A 21,593-nucleotide genomic window follows, 5' to 3' on the forward strand; every position below is an offset into this window, starting at 1 on the left:
TTCTTCACTGCTAAACATGTAAATCCAATCCAGGACCCCCTCCCCACCTTTGTTCTCACTGGGTCCTCTTCTTCTTCCTGTCTCCCTCCCTCTATTATTCCCTGCCATGCCCAGTCTCTTCCATTTCTATTTCTGATGTGTGTTAATGCAGGTGGAGTATGATGTATCTACCCAAAATAATTTGGGGAATACAGCAAAGATGCCAGTTTCCAGTCCTCTCTGGACTTTGCCTTCCTCTCTTGGCTTAGGTGTTCTGACATTCTTACCATTAGAAATGCTTCTTTGGGATGGACCTGAGAATATATGGTTTTATTCTCTGAATTTTCTGGTAAATTTGTGTCTGCTTTGTGGAGAGAAGTTCCCCATCAACCATATCCCGCTCTCTCTTTGCTATCTCAGTATTTTTTTTATGAAGTTCATTCCTGTTATGCAAAAGACAAAGAATGCTGGGTGGGGGCAGTGACTCACACCTGTAATCTCAGCACTTTGGGAGGCTGAGATGGGAGGATCGCTTGAGCTCAGGAGTTTGAGACCAGCCTGGGCAACATAGCAAGACCTTGTCTCTACTAAGAAAAAAAAATAGCTGGGCATAGTGACGTGTGCCTGTAGTCCCAGCTACTCAGGATGCCAAGGCAGGAAGATCACTTGAGCTTGGGAGATTGAGGCTGCAGTGAGCTATGATCCTGTGAGAGAGTGATACTCTTATCTCAAACAAAACAAAAACTGACAGCATGCAACTCAGACACTGGGCAGCTAGGTTTCATTTGGAGGAAACAGCAGGGCACCATCCCATCTGGGTAAGGAAATAGCATCAAAGAAAAGTCATCAGGTGCAGGCCGGATGAAGAGAATAGGACTTCTATGAATTAATCAGAAAGAGGAGAAGCAGAGGCTGACTGAAGGGGCTAGAAAACCAGGGAAAAAAAGGAATGACGTGATAATGGATTGCTAAGAAAATCTTAGCTGACTCCCCAGCTTTTATTTCTGAGAACAGCCTTCGAGGTGTGTTCCCCATGGCCAAACGTAGCAGTGGGGCATGGGAGGAGCACTGTAGTCAGAGCCAGGAAACTTGGAAACCACTCCTTTTGTTTCCAATCTCAAGTCTTGATTATAATGGAAGTGCTGCCAGACCCTTAATTATGAAAGTACAACAGGGCATTAATATAATTCATCACCTGTTAGAAAGAGCACTTGTGGGCTATTTACTAGAAATCTATTAAATATGACATGAAGACAGATTGCACTCCATTTCTTAACATGACATTATAATCAGGATGTATGCTCACTAAAATGGTTTATAGAACTCTTGTCTGTGTGTCCTATCAATTAACCTAAAATCTGCATAAATGAAGTGTAGCTAAGCAGCACCTTTAGCAAATGGATGCATGTTTTTCCTCTGGTTCTCAGTAGAGGAAGGTTTCATTTTGAAATATCGTTGTTTTTATAGAAAGTTCATTGCTACGTGTTATTTTTTTAAAAGCATTGAGCAAAGGCATAATAAAGCAAAGAGTACTCACTTCATAGTTCTATTACTGAATATTGAAGGATTTGTTTTTAGATGAACCTGGTACATTTCCTTGACATCCTAATATAAAAGCCTTTTGTGTAGATAAGGTCAGTATTGATGACCCAGTACTGTAATCCTGTAAAGTATGCCTGATGTACCTCAAAGTACAATTATCCTTTTAAGCTTTCAGTTTACAAGTGAAAGAAAATTTATTTATGTAGTAGTTAAAGACAAGACTCTCTTTTACTTTAAGTGGAGAGTACTGTATATTCAAATATCTTTTACCTTTGTGCTTAAGATTCATTTTTGCCTCTTTTTTAACCTTAAGATATTATATGAAATTACCCTCATTAAGCTATCATTATATTCATAGTTAGGTCCCTACTCTTTGAGACTCCATATTATATTAGAAATGCTGCACAGTGAACTAGCAATCATGTATAATATTTTTCACAATCAGCCTTAGTTTAGACCTCTTTGTACATTTTTCTGTAATAAAGTTACATTCATGGTTTTATCCATAGGGAGGCATTGTGTTTTCAGCCGTAATGAAGGGAAGTGGTAGAAAAGGTAAATCAGCATAAAAATGGGGTGGGGTAAAAAATTCAGGTAGATGTGGCTCTAGAATCAATGCTGTTTTTACTTACTGTGTTTGTTCATTGGTTTTTCTCCCCTCCGCATGCTGGCAAGAATATCAAGGAGAATGTTTTTCTTGTATAATGTTCCCTGCCCTGGTGCCATAATTTGTTAGATTTTAAAACATAAACTGCAAAAGCCAACTGAGATTTCCTTAAAGAGAAAGTGCTTTCTTCTGGGCAGAACGGAGAAGTATTCTGTTAGACCAGTGGGACACTCAAAGCGGAATGGAGTGGGTGGGTGGTGATGACCTCGTCGGTCCTTCTTCCTACACCATTGCCTGTCCTGACTGAGCAGCTTCCCACCTCTGCCCTTTCTGTTCTGCTCCAATGAGGGCTTACTCGCGTAGCAAAATCTCTATGCTGTGGAAATGGAGAGGAGCACTGACCCACAGTTGTGGTCACTCCACGTAAACATCCTCCTAGGCATATCCATGAGCAGCACAGATATGCAGAAACAGTAAAGAAGAAAATGTTAGGCTGATACCAGAATTCTGACTTACGAGGCCTTTAGCTTTGAAGAGGATCCAGTCCATAGGATTCATTTTCACCCCTGGTTTTCCATGTACTTAGTGTTATCTCCAACTTCTCTCTAGCATGGACTCCTGCTCAAGCCATGCTGGGCTCCTCTTCACTCTCCCTTCAGTGTCTACCCTCAGCCCAGTTTCTGTGACCTTACCTGTGTCTTAGATGCCCTCCTACTTTCCCTCACAATTGTGTCTCATCTTCTCTCTGAATTATAAGCTCCCTAATGACTGAGAAGCACTTACTTATTTTTGTATACCTCCCAGAATTTCATACAGGATATCATACTAAGGAGACATAATAAATAGCTATTGTATTAAAAAATACTATTTTATAAGCCAGTCGTGGTGGCTCACGCCTGTAATCTCAGCACTTTGGGAAGCTGAGGTCAGTGGATTACTTGAGCCCAGGAGTTGAAGACCAACCTGGGAAACATGGTGAAACTCTGTCTCTACAAAAAATACAAAAATTAGCTGGGCATGGTGGCATGAGCCTGTAGTCCCAGCTGGGCTGTGGTGGGAAGATTGCGTGAGCCTAGGAGACCCTGTCTCAACAACAACAACAAAAAAATTGTTAAGTAAAATTTGTGGGTGGTTTTAGATCTATAATACCTGTAGGGTTAATTGAAGGGTAATCATGACAACTCTTTAAATAGAAAGAGGATTATTTTATCCCCTCTCTGTCTTTTCTCTTATAGGCCAAGCTTCATCAAGTCCTTTTATCGTTTTGTTCATAATAAGATTTTCACCATTCTAGGTGCCTTACCACTTTTCTTTAGCAGTAGTTTTCTCTGTCTAGCTTCTGCAAAATGAAACTGGAAGCTCTCTCCCTTAAAAAATTTCTAATAATGCAGTTTAAGGTCTTTTTAGTTCATTTGACAGCCACATCCTACATAGGTTCACACTGAGCATGTGGTCAAGTGACACCTCCTGGTCTATTTCACAAAAATGACTATTTCTTCCACCAACAAAAAAAGGATCAAATTTAAGGATTTGTCAGATCATACCAGATGCATTTATATTTAAAACCATTATTGTTAAGGATTATTTATTTCTTAAATCTCTTTTCTTTTTCTTCATATACTTTAAGTGAACAGGATATATTTCTTGAAATATAAAGGCATGAAAAAAGTCCTTTCAGTTTGTTTTGTTATATCGCATGCATCTAAAATTGATGTTCTCTGAAGGATCACTCAGGGTTCGTGATGAATACTTGTTCAAATAAATAGTAAAAGTCCTAGTTAGATGTTAGCCCCATAATAGAAATGGTCCTTACCAATAATCAAGCCCCTATAATAGATTCATACTCTTTTAGAGAAGACCACATTTGCTGCCTCATTTCCAGAGGGGGCTTGTGAGAGAACCAGTGCCTAAAGTTATAGCTGTCAGACTCTGGAGTCTCAGCAAGGGATGCTGGCTTGGAGAACCAGCTTTCCAAAGGGTCAAGGAAGCAGAAACTGATTTCTCACACACCATTACGCAATTTAACTAACATAACAAATGCCAAATAATTGCTGGCACTAATGGGTAGGTGGATGTTTACTTTGTGTTGTTACCATGGATTCCCTTAACACTGATGGGCCTGCTGTGATTGAAATGCTGGAAATTTAAGGAAATAGTAATGATATGATTAGCTTGACTCAATAATTTGAACAGGATTTATTTACCCAAAAGATGATTAAAGCTATATTATACTCAACTTGCTTTGATTTAATATATTATCCTATTCTGTGGGAATTGCTTCAGTATTACATAATTCCATTTAATACAAGGAGATGTATATATTTTAGGTATAAAGCTTATTGAGCTATTAATTTTATTGACATACATAAAGTTTATAGAGCGCTTAATGTATGTCAGGAACTGGAATAACCATTTCACATGCATTATCTCATTTAATCTTCACAAGACATATTTATCCCCATTTTATAGTTAGAAAACTGAGATAGAAGTTAACTTGACAATGATTCCACATCTGGTAAGACCCAGAATTTAAACTCCATTTGGCACCAGAGCCTATGTTTCAGCCCTTATATGTGGTTCTGTAATCTTCTGACAAGTTCTTCCTGCCCCCCTGCACAAATAAAACAGTTCACTGAGACCATGGTATTGCAGTAAAGAAAGAGTTTAATTAATGTGAGGCTAGCCACATGCAAGACAACAGAGTTATTACTGAAATCTCAGATATTCAGCTAGTCTCTCCAAAGGCTTGGAGGTTAGGGTTTTTCAAGGATAGTTTGGTGGGCAGTGGGGTAGGGAATGGGGAATGTTAATTGGTTGGGAATGAAATCATAGGGATGTGGAAAATGGTCCTCATACACTGCGCCAGCCTCTGGGTCAGGGCCATAGACAGATTGAATCACAAGTTGGGTCCAGGTAGAATCAGTCAGTTGCCAGAAATGTAAAAGTCTGAAAAAACATCTCGAAAGGTCAATTTTAGGCGCTGCAATGGTGATGTTATCTACGGGAGTAGTGGGGAAGTTACAAATCTCATGAGCTCTGGAACAATGGCTGGATATCATTTAACTGCAAATGTATTTTAGAAGAATTCGGGCCCGTCTCATAATCCTAACCTTGTGGCCTTTCATTAGTTTTACAAAGGCAGTTTCAGCCCCCAACCAAGGAGTGGGAGCAGTTTAGGGAGGGACTGTTATCATCCTTGCTTCAAAGTTAAACTATAAACTAAATTTTCTCCCATTGTTAGCTTGGCCTACACCCAGGAATGAGTGAAGGCAGCCAGTCTGTGTGGCTAGAAGCAAGATGGAGTCAGCCATGTTAGATTTCTCTCACTGTCATAATCTTTGCAAAGGTAGTGTCAGTCCCCTCACCAGCAGTGTCAGCATTACGTGGACATTGAGAAATGCAAATTCCTGGGCCCCACTTCAGGCTGACTGAATAAGAAACGCTGGGAATAGGGCCGAGCAATCTGTTTTAACAAGCCCTATAGGTGATTCTGATCATGCTACGTAAAGTTAGAGATCATGGCCTTCCACTGTTCCCTTCTCAGGCATGGGTGTCCAGCTAGCTTTCCTAACCTACATCTGCCCAGACAGCCACAGCTGATTTCTGGCTTTCACTTCCCATCCCCTGCAGCCCCTCCTTTAACCATGTTCCTGTCTTTAAAGAATCCAGCCATACAAGAAATGTTATTTGTTTATTCAAAGAACAAACTATGTGCTGGGTTTCTTGAACAAGCACTTTATCTAGTCATTATCTGATGAAAGTTATGAACTTCCTGCCCAGAGAAGTGCACATTATGTGTGTCCATGTAGACTGTGTTCATCACGTTTGCCTGGAGCCAATCCATTGAAAGTCCGTAGATGGCCAGGTGAAGACTCTCAGGCAGCAAAGAATGCCAAGATTATACCCAAGACCCATAAATGCCCCTCACACAATAATAAGCAGCCCATCTCTGTTCATTAGCATTTTTCTTGAAAACAGTCTTGCCTGTGACAATTATCTATGTGTGAACTTAAGCAAGACTACCCTTTTCTGAGCCCCATTTTTTTCTCTGTAAAGTAGGAGTAATAATACCAACCTTGCAAGATTGTGGAAAGTTTAGCAATAATAAATGTAAAGTTCCTAGCATTATAGTATAACACTCATTAAATCGTGTGTGTGTATGTTCCTTATCATTTGGAAAATACAGAAAATTACAAAGAAAATAAATGATAACCCATAAATAAAATAAATGATAACTCAGAGATAACCACAATTGCTTCTTATTTTAAAAAAAAATTGGAACATGTGCAGTTTGCTAGACCCTAAACAGTTCTTTGTTAACCTTCTCAGAAAGAAATTATCTCCAGTGAACAATTTAGTCTAATACATGAATAAGACTTAGCTCCTGCTTGCCTATACCCAACTAGATATTTTTTGCCCCGTAATAGTGGCAAGGGATAAGCATATTTTTAGTTTTAATTGGTACAGATATTTCCAACCCTGTTCTTCAGTCCCAAACCAACCCAGTCATATATGAGCTTGGAAAGAGAAAAGGGAGTGAAAGTGAATGGGATTTAAAATGTATCTCATTGTCTTAGTATACTCTAACACTTATAATTCCCCCTCAACTCCTGTGAGACTAGAATCAGCCATCTTTTATCTCCAGCTTATATGGCTTGAGACCTTAAACACTATTTATTAATATATTAAAGTCTGTTATATATGTTATTGTCTTACCCTTTTTTTATCCAATTGATTCTATAACATGAAATGTCCCAAAAAGCAGGAGAAAAAAATAATGTCATTAAAGTGTTTTTAAACAATGAAATATTGCCCTTTTTTCTACTCATATCTCACATGTTTGATTCTTCATTGTTGTTTAGAACAGGCATTCCCAAATAGTCCAATTGCAAGCCCAAACTAGACAAGCATGGGAAGTCAAGGGCAGACAATTCTTACGTTCAAGTTTCTGCTGCCAGTATCACCACCACTCAGTCTTTGTGTTTATGACTCCTTATCTCTAAGTGTGAAAGGGTAGGATCCTTTTTTCTTCCTTTTTGTCCATTATCTAAGTCTGTATAAAATTAACAAACCTACCCAGTAACTCTTTGTTGACTGAATATTATTATCTATTAGCTTCAAATAATCATAACAATTCAAATAATGTATTTCCTCCCTATTTCAGACATTATTATACATACTTCAGTAATTGTTAGTTTGAGGGAAATCCAGGGATGAGATGAAAAACAGCAGATAGAGAGTCCTAGACTGTTCTCTTTTTGTAATACTTAAAGTGTTCTTTATACTTCTTATAACCAGTAGAGATAAGACAGACTTTTAGGCCAGGTGCGGTGGCTCACGCCTGTAATCCCAGCACTTTGGGAGGCAGAGGCGGGCAGATCACGAGGTTAGGAGATCTAGATCATCCTGGCCAACATGATGAAACTCTGTCTCTACTAAAATATAAAAAATTAGCCAGGTGTGGTGGCACATGCCTGTAGTCCCGGCTACTCGAGAGGCTGAGTCAGGAGAATCGCTTGAACCCGGGAGGCAGAGGTTGCAGTGAGGCAAGATCGCACCACTGCACTCCAGTCTGGTGACAGAGTGAGACCCCGTCTCAAAAAAAAACAAAAACAAAAACAAAAAAAACCCTCTAATGATCATAATAAAAGCAAAGTGTCAAATTTACATGTAGATTGGTTTAGATTCCATGCATCCTTTTTTCCTTTTGCTTTCTAGAATTCTTTGTGTCTTATTGAAGAAAACAGTAAATTCATCTTACCCATTTCAATTCATAAGTCAAATTCTTCTAATCCTAATGTCATGACAATGAAAATCACACTATTTTTATTATCTAAATCCCAGACAACAATACGTTTATTTCAGGTACTTTTTAATATAGTAGATTGTGCCAAAACAAACTTTAAAAAACACGTTCATTTTAAGATTTCACCTACATCTTTAATCTTGAATACTGTGTAGAATAAAAAACAAATATCAGATAGGTTTTAATGGAAATACATTATAAGTTGATGGTATATGAGCTGTGAAAATAAATATGACATTTCTCTATGTAATCTGTTTACTTGCCCTTGGACTTAATCCTAATAATTAAACATATATTAAGAACAGTATATAATGAAAAATAAGATAACTGTAGAGAAGTCAACTTCCAGAAGTTTTTGGCAAGTTTTCTAAATTGGTAGATTTGTGTCATCCAGCCTGTCTTATCCTGGATGTGCTAATGAGCAGTCAAAGCCAATACACGAAGAAAAGGAAGGAAGAGGAGAAATATCCGAGCATATTTATAGGCAATTCATAGCTCAATGACTAGACTCTGAGTATCTAAGAATTGATTTTATAAAATAACATATTTTAAGAATGAGAACTTTCTCAAGTTATTTTACTCCCAGAACAAAGACTATAATCTTACTATATTTTTAGGACTCTCGTCTAGGGCAGGCTTTTGATATAAATAAATGATGCATTAACATTATATGAAGACAGAAGTGTATGTGCCAGCAGAAAACTAAATGGGGAGAATTGTATGTTTATACAATACAACTCCAAGGTCAGTTCACTAACTCCTTGCTGAACATCACAGCTCAGATTTTTTTTTCTTCTTTTGATACATGTTCCTTTTTCTGTTAGTAGATATCCCTTTAGCAAACATTCCATATATCTGAGTCTAGTGAGATAATTTTTTATTAACTCTCCCTTTACCTATTTCTGTGCAGTTTTGTAAATATCTAATAAGCAGTTACATGAAACAACCTAGTAATCAGAAAACACTGAACCTAAAACTAAAAAAAAATTAGAAAATAATCAACTAAGAGACTAGATGGCAATTGAATTTTCAGTCAATAAATATTGTTGATTAACCGAACACTGTTCCTTAAGAGCATTGCTGTTAATTGTCTCTAGATGTGTTATTTAGATCCTTTGGAGACTGCAGCAATGGTGAAATAAATATTTTCTGATGGAAATTGCTCTGGATCACATTTTTTAGTGGAAATTAAATTTACTTACCTACTTAAAAATTGCCAGTGAAAAAAGTATTTATAAGTATTAAGACATAATTGCTTTACTCTTTTTTGTTTAACTGTATAATAGAGTATCTAGTTTGAAGTCTAGAAGGTAAGGGAATTTTTTAGAAGAATGCATTTCACAGTAAAGTTATTTTTTGCTAATGTTTTCCTCTCCATGCAGTTACTCAGTACGTATGTTGTTGACTATCACAGTCACCTAGATTGATGAGGTCTCTATCTTTAACTTCTTATATTGACTTAAACATCCTTTTACATTTTAATGTAATGTAATTTTACATTTTTAAAACTATTAGATTATTGATGTTTTAGAAATCCCACAGTGACAATAAACAGTGTAGTAAAAATCACCCTTTGCAAAACCTTGGTTATTATTTTACTTTCTGTTTTGCAAATAGCAAATCTACCCAAAGTGGTGTAATATTTTTCTGTGATGAAATATTAACTTACACAGGCTAAAGGAAGCAGCGAATGGAATTGTTATCAATTTAGTATCACATTAATTCAGCCCCATAAGTTGCTACTCTTTATCAATAAATAAGATTTTGTCTAACTAGAGTCTATCACAATTAGTTAAGTGTACTTTTTTTTTTAGATAACCCCCCAAAGTCTTTACCATAAGCCAACACGGGCCTGTTGATTAGAGATATTCAGGATTCAGTCCTGGTACCTGTGTTAGATTCCATTCTGCATTTTTCATTATTTCCTGGGTGACAGAATTAAAGGCATACTGATTAAGTTTGGAGATTACACTAAGCTAACAGGAGTTACAAACACTTGGAACGCTAGAACTAGAATTCAAAATGATCTTAATAAATTATATAAATCACATTTCGAAATTGTGGAACAAATTCAAGGTTATATTCTGAGAGAGACAGCAAACTATACTGTCAGCAGAGGGAGGAAGATTTTCTGAGCACAGGTATGACAGTTAGCAGAGTGGTGTACACTCTAAAAAAGGGGTGTCCAATCTTTTGGCTTCCCCGAACCACAGTGGAAGAAGAAGAATTGTCTTGGGCCACACATAAAATACACTAACCCTGACTGATAACTGATAAGCTAAAAAAAAATTACAACAACAACAAAAAATCACGTTTAATTAAAAGAGCTTATGAATTTGTATTAGGCCACATTCAAAGCCATCCTAGACTGCATGTGGTCCACAGGCCACAGGTTGGACAAGCTTACTCTAAAACAAGACTGAAAAGGCTAACTTTGCTCTGCATAAGGCATGTTTAGCTCCTCTGTGGCCAGAACTGCAGAAAATTAAAATGAAGTACACCCTGAACAGGCTCCATTTCCTGAAGCCCTAGTTCAGTGAGCTGGTGAGGGCAGACCCAGAGAGTGTTGCATGCATTGAGGGCACATTTGAACGTTGTCCATAGAGAAAGTGTGGGTGCCAGGCCCTCTTCAAACACCACCCATTCAGGGAGTGCATGAGGACTAACAGGGATGGAGATGGAGTGAGAGGTTGTTGGCTATTAGCAAAGCATGCTATAAAACTCATATGATACTGGGATTTAGAGAATTAGGAAATAATTCTTTGTTATGTTTGGCATTGTATAAGCTTTTACTATTTTGACAACTTTGAGTTTCCATATTTTAAAATTAAGTGTGAAAATTGGGAAAGGTCTGTAAAAAAAAAGTGACAAATGCTTATGGGATGTAAAATAGATTATATGGGAAAAGATTAAAGGAGTTTTGTTGCTTAGCCAGGAAAATAGAAAGCTAAGAGGTGACTTAATAACTGTCTTATAGTATACTTGTAATAAGAATGCTTATAAGAATAAGAATAACAAATAAGAATAAGAATGCTGACCAGTTCTCCATCCCATAGAAGAAAGAACAAGAAAAAATTAAAATAGCAAGGGGAAGCTTGATCTTACATTGGAAGAAACTTCCTGATTGTAAAATATTATTAAGCCTGTCTAAGGCTACCAAGGAACATATTACAGTCTTTGAAGATGTTTAAAATGGAATGAACACCTACCTAGTTGGGAGGCTTAAGAGTTGACTGCATGGTAGAAACGAGCCAGACAACCTCTTGAGGAATCTTACAGTTCTATCCTTGTTATAAAATATGAGTCATCTTCCTTTCTTATCTACCTAAAAAGATACATTTACACCATTTATATTAAGACTTTATTTGACAATTTCAAGATACAAGTTTGCTTACTGTTTGCCTCTCTCTAAATAAGTACACTTTTTGTTTTCTCTTTTCTTTTCTTTCATTTATTCAGCAAGTATCTGTTGAGTGCCTGCTCTGTGCAAAGCACTGTGCACAGGGCTGTGAGTCATACAAAGAACTGGACATTCCTTTATTCTTCCTTCACACACATTTGCTGGGCACCTCCGCTCTGCGAACACTGTGCTACATGCTCAGAATTCAAATACATGTGCAGAGAGGGCTCTCAAGAGCTCACAATCTAGTGAATGAGTATAATAAGTACACAGAATTGCAATGCAGTGTGATGAGGCCTTTGCCAAAGGTATGAGCAGGAACTTAGAAACACATGGGATACAGTGGAGACATCTAATACAGAATTGGGGTGAGGAGTTAAAGGTTTGCTGGAGGAGATGACATGTGCGCTGAATTGGGGTGGGGTGGGAAGGGAGCCCAGTATTCTCTAAAATGCCAATAATCACGTGAATTTTTTATTCCTACCTGATAGGATATATACTAGCAGTAGACATGAACACGTTTGTTTCACTTTATCAACTAAAATGTTAGTGATTCTGTCCTCTGCCCTTTGTTTGCTCTTTAATAAAACAATGAAATCTGATTTACGGTCAGTTCCATTATAAAGTGACAAAATCATCACACCATGCACCAAATTGTAGCTTATGAGAAAACAGAATCAGGGGCAAACACTCAAGAACTTTATCAGGAACACACAAAATTTTTAAAGGATGGGGACCTCATAAAAAATAGCATAGTTTTACATGTATTAAGTGGTTAAGAAATACATACTGATACTATAGAACTCCATATATACTACAATCAATGTGGCAGTGCACCTTGAAAAATACCTTAAGTTGACATGTGGAAGTTGGCCTCAGAAGGTTATGGTGACGTGGTGGAAGTAGAACTATCTGAAATCCCATGTAAAGATGTACCAGCAGATGTGGAGGGGTGCGGCTTATAGATAACAGGAGGTGGAATGAGATAGCTGGTAGAAGTTTAAGATGTGTGCTTGTGTGTGCTTTGTGAATTTCACCTCTCTAGCCCAGTTCAGCCTGGTGAAGTTTTCCGTGTTGAACTGGTGTTTTCCACAAAGAAACAGTAAGCAAATATAATTTGCATTATGCTTAAATTGTTCCCTCATGTATCAATCCTTTTGGAATAAATTTGTGACTTCAAAACACGTTTTGTAGAAGAACTGACAGTACATTGCTGCAAATTAAGTTTATAATTTTTTACCTCACTTCTGAAATTTCTAGCATACTGTGTCTAGATTCTGTCGGGCATATCATAATTTTACATAAATCCGGTTTTCTACTTAAACTAACGCTCACATAAGCAACTTCCATTTCTTCCAGAAAAACATTTTTCTCTGGGCTTTTCTAACACGGGGAGCACCTGCAGGGAACTTGGCAAAACAGGTGAAGGCTGTGGAAGCGCAGGTAGTTTTTCTTGCAGTGGGAGCCTCCAGACCTGCAGCAATCATTGGGGAGGTGTGGTAACAAGGGCAGCAGGCCTTTTTCCACTCTGGCAAGATACATGGCCAAAGTTTCAAAGGAAAAATCCCAGGAGAGTGGGACTTGGGCCATGGATCAGCGTGTACTACCAGGCATGGAGAAAGAGCCATGCATGCAGGAGCAAAGTGTTGCCTTCTGGTAGAGTTGATAGGTCTAAAGAACAGGCCTTTTCTTTCTGCTCTTATTTTTGGCTTTGGTCATAGATTCTGGCCTAAGGGATAGAAGAAAACCCCACTAGAGGGAATTAAAGTTAAGGGCAGAAGAGGGAAGAGGTAGCAGCTGTGGGGTTGGGTAGTGTCCCTCACTGGGCACCTGTCCTGTTTCTGAAATATTTTTCCCACAGAAAATATAAAAGGGATGTTTTGCTATATAAGCGATGTGGTGGTCATTTTTTTCCTCTAATTTAATTGTTTCTGCAAGTAGTGCAGTTCTCAGTTATATCATCTAAGGTAGGAAAGAAGAGAGTTTTAAACTTGGGTTGGGTAACAAAGAGAACCATCACAGGTCCTCTTGTTCATGCTGAGCCCTAGAGTCTCCAGCCCAGAAAGGGAGTGGAAAGTTCTATCTGCCCAACTCCCAGATTAAACACATAAAAAATGGGGAGCTGAAGGGTTAACACACACCAGATGATACAATCCTTACATAGCCTGAAGCAAACATTCAGCTGACAAAAATGTTATTGTATGTTCTCTTTTGAAAGCCTTAAGATATGCTTGGGTTAATTAGATTTCCAAATATGCAAATATGCCCTAGTGAGATTTTTCTGAAATGCACCATTTTAAAATTATGTAGCATGGCATTAGTGTTCAAAATACTGAATTGTCAGACGATGCCTGAATAGCTTACAAACATATCATATAAATTCATAATTGATCAAACCCATTATTCCCCACTGTCCACATTATACTGTTCAAATTGGGTTAGAAAGTTTTATGGAAATTAGGTTCTCTAGCATGCTTTAGGGGAAGATCAAGGAGTAGTTTAAATTACAGCCGTAGTTCTTCAAAAATGCCAATTCGCTTGTCTAATATCAGTGTTTCCAGTGTGTTCAGTTGAGGGAACATGAGGCTTCTACAGTCCTGAGACTGTGAGTCACCTGAAGGAAATTAGAAGAACACAAACTTTGAACTTAAGGGGAAAAAATATTTTAACAAGAGCATCTGAATTGACTTAACTTTGTTCACCTGCTTGTGCCAGGGAATAATTTTGGGATTTCAACTTCTATTTTTTTTCTGAAATATGGAGAAAGATATCTTTATTTGGGTGTTCTATATAAATGGGTTTCAGGTTAATTGAAATGTTTAGGCTGTGTCTATTAAATAATAATGAGTCATTTTTTCTGGAAACTTTTCTAAAATGCCTTACATTTTTCAGTGATTTGTTAAAGAGTGTATACTAAAGTGTACTAATCATAAACCAAAAATTTCTCTGTGAGTCAAATGTGCCATGTCCACAGTACCCCATGCAGTGTGGAAAGCTATTTATCCATGCTTTCAATGACCTAGACCACGGTGTTGACAGCCTTTGCTGCAAAAGGTCGGATAGTAAATGTTTTAAGTTTTCGGAGCCACCTAGTCTCTGTTGCTTCCACTCCACTGTGTCATTGCACTGTATCATTCATACATTGTTTATGGGAAGGCAGCCATAAACAATGTATGAATGATGAACATGGCTGATTTGCAGTAAAACTTTGTCATCAAACAGGCAGTAGGTTGAATTTGGCCTGTAGGCTGTGGTTTGACAACCTTTAAGTTATGCTTGGGTAATTTGGGGGAGTTCTTTCTTTCTTGGGTTTTTTTTGGGGGGTCATCATGGCCATTTTTGATGTTTTAGTGTTCTTGTATTCCTACTTTTAGCAATGTATCACTCCTTTCTGTTTACTTACTTTGATGTGCTTTAGACTACAAGGAAAAAAACTAGCTTATCAGAATTGTTTCTAAAATAAGAGCCACTAGACTCCAAGCAAGGTTCATAAGGCTTTCCTATAAGGAAAGCACAGAGTGCATTTGATATGGCATTCCTTCTCAGTGCTTATTCAGAGGCAATTTTTATTTATTTTTGGATTCTTCACCTAATTGTTGGCATGTAAACTAAGTTTTATGTTAAAAGAATTTTATGATTCATTAGGTTTTTGTAATGATTCATCACATTCACTTAAAAGTAAGAACAATATTTTCAACTACATTTTCATGGACATAGTTTAGTGTTTCTCATCCCATGTTTTCCATATTTATGAATGGTTTAGCAAGAGTAACAGATGCGTCTACTCTAAGAGAAGAGACTAAATTGCCTTTTACAAATGAGAAGAAATTGCCCTGCCCTCACCATGATCACTGCACTAGTATATTTTATGCTTACATCTAGGTTTACTTTATATGCATAAGTAAACTTTGTTTTTTGAATTTTCAGGAACTCTTTAATCTGCTCACATAGCTTAGTTGTTGGAAGCACTAGATCTGTGTTCAAATCCTAGCTCTATCACTTATAGCTGTGTCATATTAGACAAGTTACGTAACTTTTCTGAAAAAAAAAAAAAAAGCTCTTCCATCTATAAAATAGAGACTCTAAGGATACCCACCTGAGAGCATTGTTTTCTGTTTCTTTGATGCTGTTGTCCTTGTTACTCTTTTCCTCCTCCTTTCTGTCAGTGACACTCACATCAAGTCTAGTTTTAAAACTTAACACGTAATCAAAACATCACATTTATACCTTTAAATATGTACTGTTTTGTCAGTTATACCTTAGTATAACTGGAGCAGCTTTTTTAAGCTCAAAAAATAAAACTTAATGTGCTATTTGTAATACCACCCTATTAAAGGCAGTTTATCATTGAAGCAGATAATACCTAACATTAGGTAAAATTATTTGTCCCACCTTAAAATAGGTGGCCACATGATACGTGGAATATAGGAAGTTAGTATTTGTAACATAAAAAGCTGCATCCAATTACAGATAATTTTTTTATCCTTTTTGCCATTACATCATTAAATATATAAGCTATAATTTACATCTAATTTGGGATGCATGCTAGGTAAAATATTGAAAATGTTGTTTTAAACGGGTCCTAAAATACAGACTGCCAGCTCTAGGAGAAGGACCTATAAACTTAGTTGTCAGCATTGGTCAAGTTCTTCCATGCCTGCACATCTAAGAAGTTCTAGAGATTTGATTCTGATCTTCGATTTCCTACTTACTGTCACCACAAGAATTAGGTATATCTAGCTTCCTACTGATCAACTGTCCAACAGTTAGTGTTATAATATTTACAGAAACATCATTCTCAATCTCTTTGGTACACACAATTTAAAACAGTGTACAAGAAAAAGAAAAAAACTGAGATCCTAACTCACAAGAACTCCAATAATAATATGAATAATGTAGTTGATGGAAGGTACCCTGGGTAGATAATTAAGCAAATTGGGTTTTAAACTTGTCATGCCACTGATTCACATTGATAGCCAGATCAAGTTACTTAATCATTCCAGGCAAGAGTTGTCCCATCTTTAAAAGAGAAGATGGTACTTTGGTTTTAGGATGACGGAATAAAGATACTTCTGTATTCGTCTCTGGAAAAATTACCCAAAACAAGGAAAAAATAAACACACAGTTCAATTGTTAGTAAAGTAGATCATTGAACTCCTAAAACACAACCTGTGAAGCAGGAAAGCAGATGGAAGAATAAAAAATGTTCAGAATGATGGGAGAGTTTTGGAACTAGATGTGGTGATAGTTGTACAATAAGGTAAGTGTAACTGATGCCACTGAATTGTGCACTTAAAAACAGTTAATGTGCCCAATTTTGTTATATATATGTTACCACGAAAATTTTGTAAAGGAATGATAAGGATTTAGTAGAGAGACGTGAGGTCAAACAAAAATGCTTCCAGGTTGAGAGTACCAAAAAGCAGCTACCCAGTTTACCTCCCAGAAAGATCTGAGAAATTGGGAGCCAGGTAGTGAAGTTGTGAGTAGTGGAAACAGGGATTGCTTGAAAGTGTGTATAAGTTCCAACCGGATCTCCTGATCTCGCCTTCCTTGAAACATTCTCTACCACTGGACAAATGACCACACCACTTCCATGCTGTCAGGAAATGATGCTCTTGGAAGATTGAATTAGAGAGCCTCAGGGCTTGGAGACCTCAGGGACTGAAGAGGGTGAGATCAGACTGAAAACAAGGGTGACAGTCTGGTACTAAATGTAATATCCCAGCCCCTTCCCCTGAGTAACTCCAAAATACAGATAGTCAGGGCTTGTCCCTTTGAACCATTTCTGATTTAAAAATACGGAGATGAAGAGTCAAAGCAATGGCTCGCAAGAGTTTAAAGTAGTTCTGTCTGGAGAGGAGGAGGGGAAGGGATAGGGCAAATACCCCAAAGTTTTCAACAGGCTTTTTATTATTGTTTGATTTTTATGCCTGTAATACTTTGGTTTTAAAATGATTAAAATAAATTTACAAGGCATAAAATCAGGGAAAATTTCTAAGAACCCATTCTGCCTTTTGTTTGTTTTAGTCAGATTCAATCATATTGTCTTTTATAGAAAAAAACTGTTACTAGACTCTTGATTTTTTTTCCCTAAGGGGAAAAATATCACCAAAATAGCTGTTTCTAAGAAGTGCTAATTGGTGTCATCATATTTTATGTGTAATGCATATTTGTATTGGGAACATTTTTTTCCCTCCAGTAATTATATATCTGTACACTAGACTATGTCTATTTCAAGATCACTAAATTGGTCCTAATTCAGAGTGTCTAACATTATAACCTCGACTGGCTATAGCTCCATGTATAATTTTTCCTATGAAGAAAGCATTTGCTAAATAATGGAACAGGGTATGTTTAAAAACATATTTGAGGGAGAAACAGTCTATCTCACATCCAGCTGCTTTGCATTTGCATAGAAACTGTGTGCTAATTTCAAAGGATCTTATCTATACCTTGGAGAAGGTCTGGGATTTTCTATTTTACAGCATCTTATTTCCATATAGAGATATCTCATCAGCCTACTCACTCATTGACCTCTATTTTAATTCATTTTTATAAATCTAAACAATGAGTTGATTTAACAGACATTGTTATAATAGATATTTTTCAGGAGAATTCTGCAATTGATTTATGCAGTTCTTTATGTTTGATCCCATGAAAAGACCATTTTCATCTTTTGTTTTTATTTTCCAAACATACAAGCGTTGTTAAACCTCTTTAGAAACTGCTTTTGAATAGTCATTCTTTGTGTAGAAAAACTACAGTATATTCCTTAAGTGAAATTCAATCAACTACTTTTATGGTAACTGGGCTTAAAAGACATCAATGAAAATACCCACACAAGCTCTTAAGATCAAGGCATTTGTTTCAGCTGACCTTAGTATGTACTTATCCATTGTGCATCAAATGATGAGCAAAATAGCCAGATTTCTAATAAGCAAGTACAATATAGACAAAAGAGAACACTGATTTAGGGTCCTAGTGTCAAATGCGGTAAAACACTCTGTTTATAGCAGGTCAGGCCTGGGTTTACAATTAGCACTAATTACTGAGAAAAAAATCAAAACCTCAGCTTTAAGGAAGGACACTTTTCACTGCAAGATCAAAGCCAGTCTCTGCAGAATAGGGAAGCCTCTACCACTTAATTGCACTGAAGTGCTAATTGGATTGTAAGGTACTTTCATGAGTTTCCCCAATTAGCCAGCCATCCCTGACAAAATCCAAAAAGAAGAGATTATGAGTTCTTAGAGCTTTTGTGTATGTGGTTGTGATTTGTATACCTGAGTGAATGTAGCCTTGCCTTCTTTTTATGTAAATTGAGGTCTTTGGGGTCTCAGTTATTAGCTTGTTATAAATAGCCTTGAAGGTAAAGCTATCCATTGTATATAATGTCTTCACTGTGTACTAATGATAATGGGACAAAATTTAATGGGGACTATCAGTTCTATTAAGATTCTTAATTTAAAGTATGAGAATTGGGTACAGCTTCTTGGCTTAGGATTTTTATCTTGTGTAGTTATGATCCATTTGGATATTTGTGTTACATTTGATATTTGTATTACATTTTATTACTCTTCGTTTTGGGTAATGTTTTGAAAGGAACAGATAATCAGTAATTTCGTAAGGTTTATTCTCTAAATAATAAGTTTTATCCCTGAGAATAATTGATGGCTCTAATTGTACTTTGCCTATACGCTGCATCCCCTGTGATTTTGATTGTTGTTGTTTGATCATATGAGGCAGCGGCAATTCTGCCAGCTCACCACATGAAAGCTCATATGACAAAGTGATCTCTTTGGGCAAAATTATCCATTTGGATAAAGAAAATGGGAACCTTTGGTTGATGCCAGGTCTTCACTACACAAAGTGAAGTAAAAAGTTGCCAGCTGTGCAGTGAATTCACCTGTCTGTACTAGAGTGGAACCATAATAAATCTTATAAAGCTCCCACTGACATAAAAACTATGCTACTTTATTCACATTTCTCAAACTTTGTTTGGACATTTGCCTAGGTGATAAATGTGTTAGGTCTCCATTGTACTGGTAAAGCAAGACAAACTTAAGAAATAGTTAAAGGATTTTTAGATGTCCTGAATTATCTGATGATTAACCTCATTAATTAGAAAAAAATCTATTTCCCACAATTTTTAGTTTCTGTTTTGTAAAGCCTAGAATGAGTTTTCAAATAATAAAATTGTTGATTTGTTCCTCTGAAATTTGAGTCTGACATAGAGAAGCAACAAGATTTTCCATGCTCCCAGGGCTAAATGTGCTTTCTGCTCAGTTATTATATTTTATAGTAAATGGAGGTATTATGATAATAGTAATATCCTTTGCATGCAATTTATACTATTAAGTATTTTACATACTTTATCACTAACTCTTACAATAACCCTAAAAAAGTAGTGCTATCCTCATTTTAAAGGAAATAAAACAAGTTTAGAAAAGTTCAGTAGCACAGCCATTAAGAAACACAGCTTCTAACTAGAGAATCCACCATTAAAACCCATTTTTTCTGACTTCAAAGCTTTTGCTCTTGGCTTCTTAAAATTAATGGCAAATTAGATCCTTCCCCTCATGTTTAGTCTTAGCACCTTCCTGTACATTTCTTTTGTAGGACTTACTATAATTATGTATAGTATACACATACACACACACACGAGTTTTGTTTAATTTCTCATTTCCCATTTTGGGAGCAGGGGACTATGTCTGTCTTATTCATCAGTGCTAACAACAGTACCTGACACACAATAGGCCCTCAATGTATGGGTGGATGGGCATGCCAGTATCAGAGCCATGGGCTTTTAATGCCTAGGCTAATCCCTTAAATATTCTCTCTGGTAAAGTTCTTCAGTTTTAAAATATGTGTACTTTAGTAAAAGATCAGGACACCAGAACCTTAGAAATAATAAAAAGAAAATATCTTTGATCTTTGATAGTATGAGATTAGCACTTCCAAGTATTTTAAGTGTTGGTTTTTTTCCTTCACTGGGAACATAAAACTTTCAGTTTCAAATGAAAATGTTTCCTAATGGAGGATGGGTTTTGTACCATGAAATTACTCGTCTAACTTTTAAAAATTAGACTCGGGTGGTGTGCATTGTATAAAATAACTGTCTTCTCTATCAAACCTTATACTTTTGCCAAATTTGGGCACATGTACAAAGACTTCTATATAGATCATGAAATAACTGAAGTCATTAAAATAAATGTATCAAGCAATATAAATTTATTGATATCTACTTCTCTATTCTAATTTATGAAATTATAATTAGCTTATAAACATGTCTCCTTCAAAATAAAATCAAATTTGTTCATTAAAAAAAACTTTTAACACTTGCCCTGCTATTTAATTCCAGAGAAACTAGCTCATAGATAACTTTTAAAATGCATTTAATAATGTAATAAACTATCAATTTAAAAATTTCCCTTGGCATGCAGGATAGTAGCAATAACATCCATGTATGTTTTCCTAATTTTGTATGTAAATGGTATTTTCTATCCCAGTAATATGTATTTGTCATCTTTAAAATGAGAAAAATACCAATATCCAAATTACACAATACATGTGTAGCTGGTCTGACACAGAATAGATGGTTAATGATCGGTAGCAATTTATATACTAAAATGTTATGATCACGGTGAAAGCATAGATTGCTAAATGTCATTAATGCTGTTTTACTCTACATAAAAATTCTTATACTACAAATTATAACTATTATGGGTTTAAATAATTTTTAACTGGTGAGATATACATCGCATAAAATTTACCACTTTAACCAGTTTTAAGTGTACGGTTCAGTGGCATTGAGTACATTCACAGTGTTGTACAACCATCACCACTATCTCCAGACCTTTTTCATCATCTGAAAGAGAAATTGTGTAGATATTTTATTTTTAATCTTAAAATGATTCTTCCTTTTAAAGAATTATACAATAGAAGTATATTTAACAGATCTATAGTGAAGATAATTTCGTGCTCACATTTGTTATTCCAAAGGCATTTCACTGTCTGATGGGTCACATTTACAATTAGTTTCTTATTGTAAATGTAAATAAAAGTATCATTTTTAAAATGTTGATCTTTTCTTCTTCAAACCCCAAGGGCCTGTCTCCTAGAGTGTGTTCCCTCCCACCTGTCTGCACAGACATAGACCCTATCCCATGATCATATGAAATAAAAAGTTTAGCTGAGAAACCCATGCAACCATGAGATAGGCTGTCTCACATTGAAATGCAAGCATTCTTGAATCAGGT

The 21,593-nt window shown here is 36.4% G+C and overlaps 1 protein-coding gene and 1 long non-coding RNA gene across 2 annotated transcripts in view; both read left to right on the forward strand.

The window, feature by feature from the left end:
• Window positions 1-21,593, forward strand: part of LOC105471091 (F-box and leucine rich repeat protein 17) — a 544,848-nt gene that overhangs the window by 418,535 nt on the left and 104,720 nt on the right. The window lies entirely within an intron of this gene.
• The window catches only part of LOC139363806 (uncharacterized), a 64,784-nt gene that overhangs the window by 31,843 nt on the left and 11,348 nt on the right, over window positions 1-21,593 (forward strand). The window contains exon 2 of the long non-coding RNA XR_011624810.1: window positions 1-21,593. This exon is cut by the window's left edge and continues 19,459 nt beyond it; it is cut by the window's right edge and continues 11,348 nt beyond it. This is a non-coding gene — a long non-coding RNA (uncharacterized lncRNA).

The sequence above is a fragment of the Macaca nemestrina genome, chromosome 6, assembly GCF_043159975.1.
Source record: "Macaca nemestrina isolate mMacNem1 chromosome 6, mMacNem.hap1, whole genome shotgun sequence".
Taxonomy (NCBI): domain Eukaryota; kingdom Metazoa; phylum Chordata; class Mammalia; order Primates; family Cercopithecidae; genus Macaca; species Macaca nemestrina.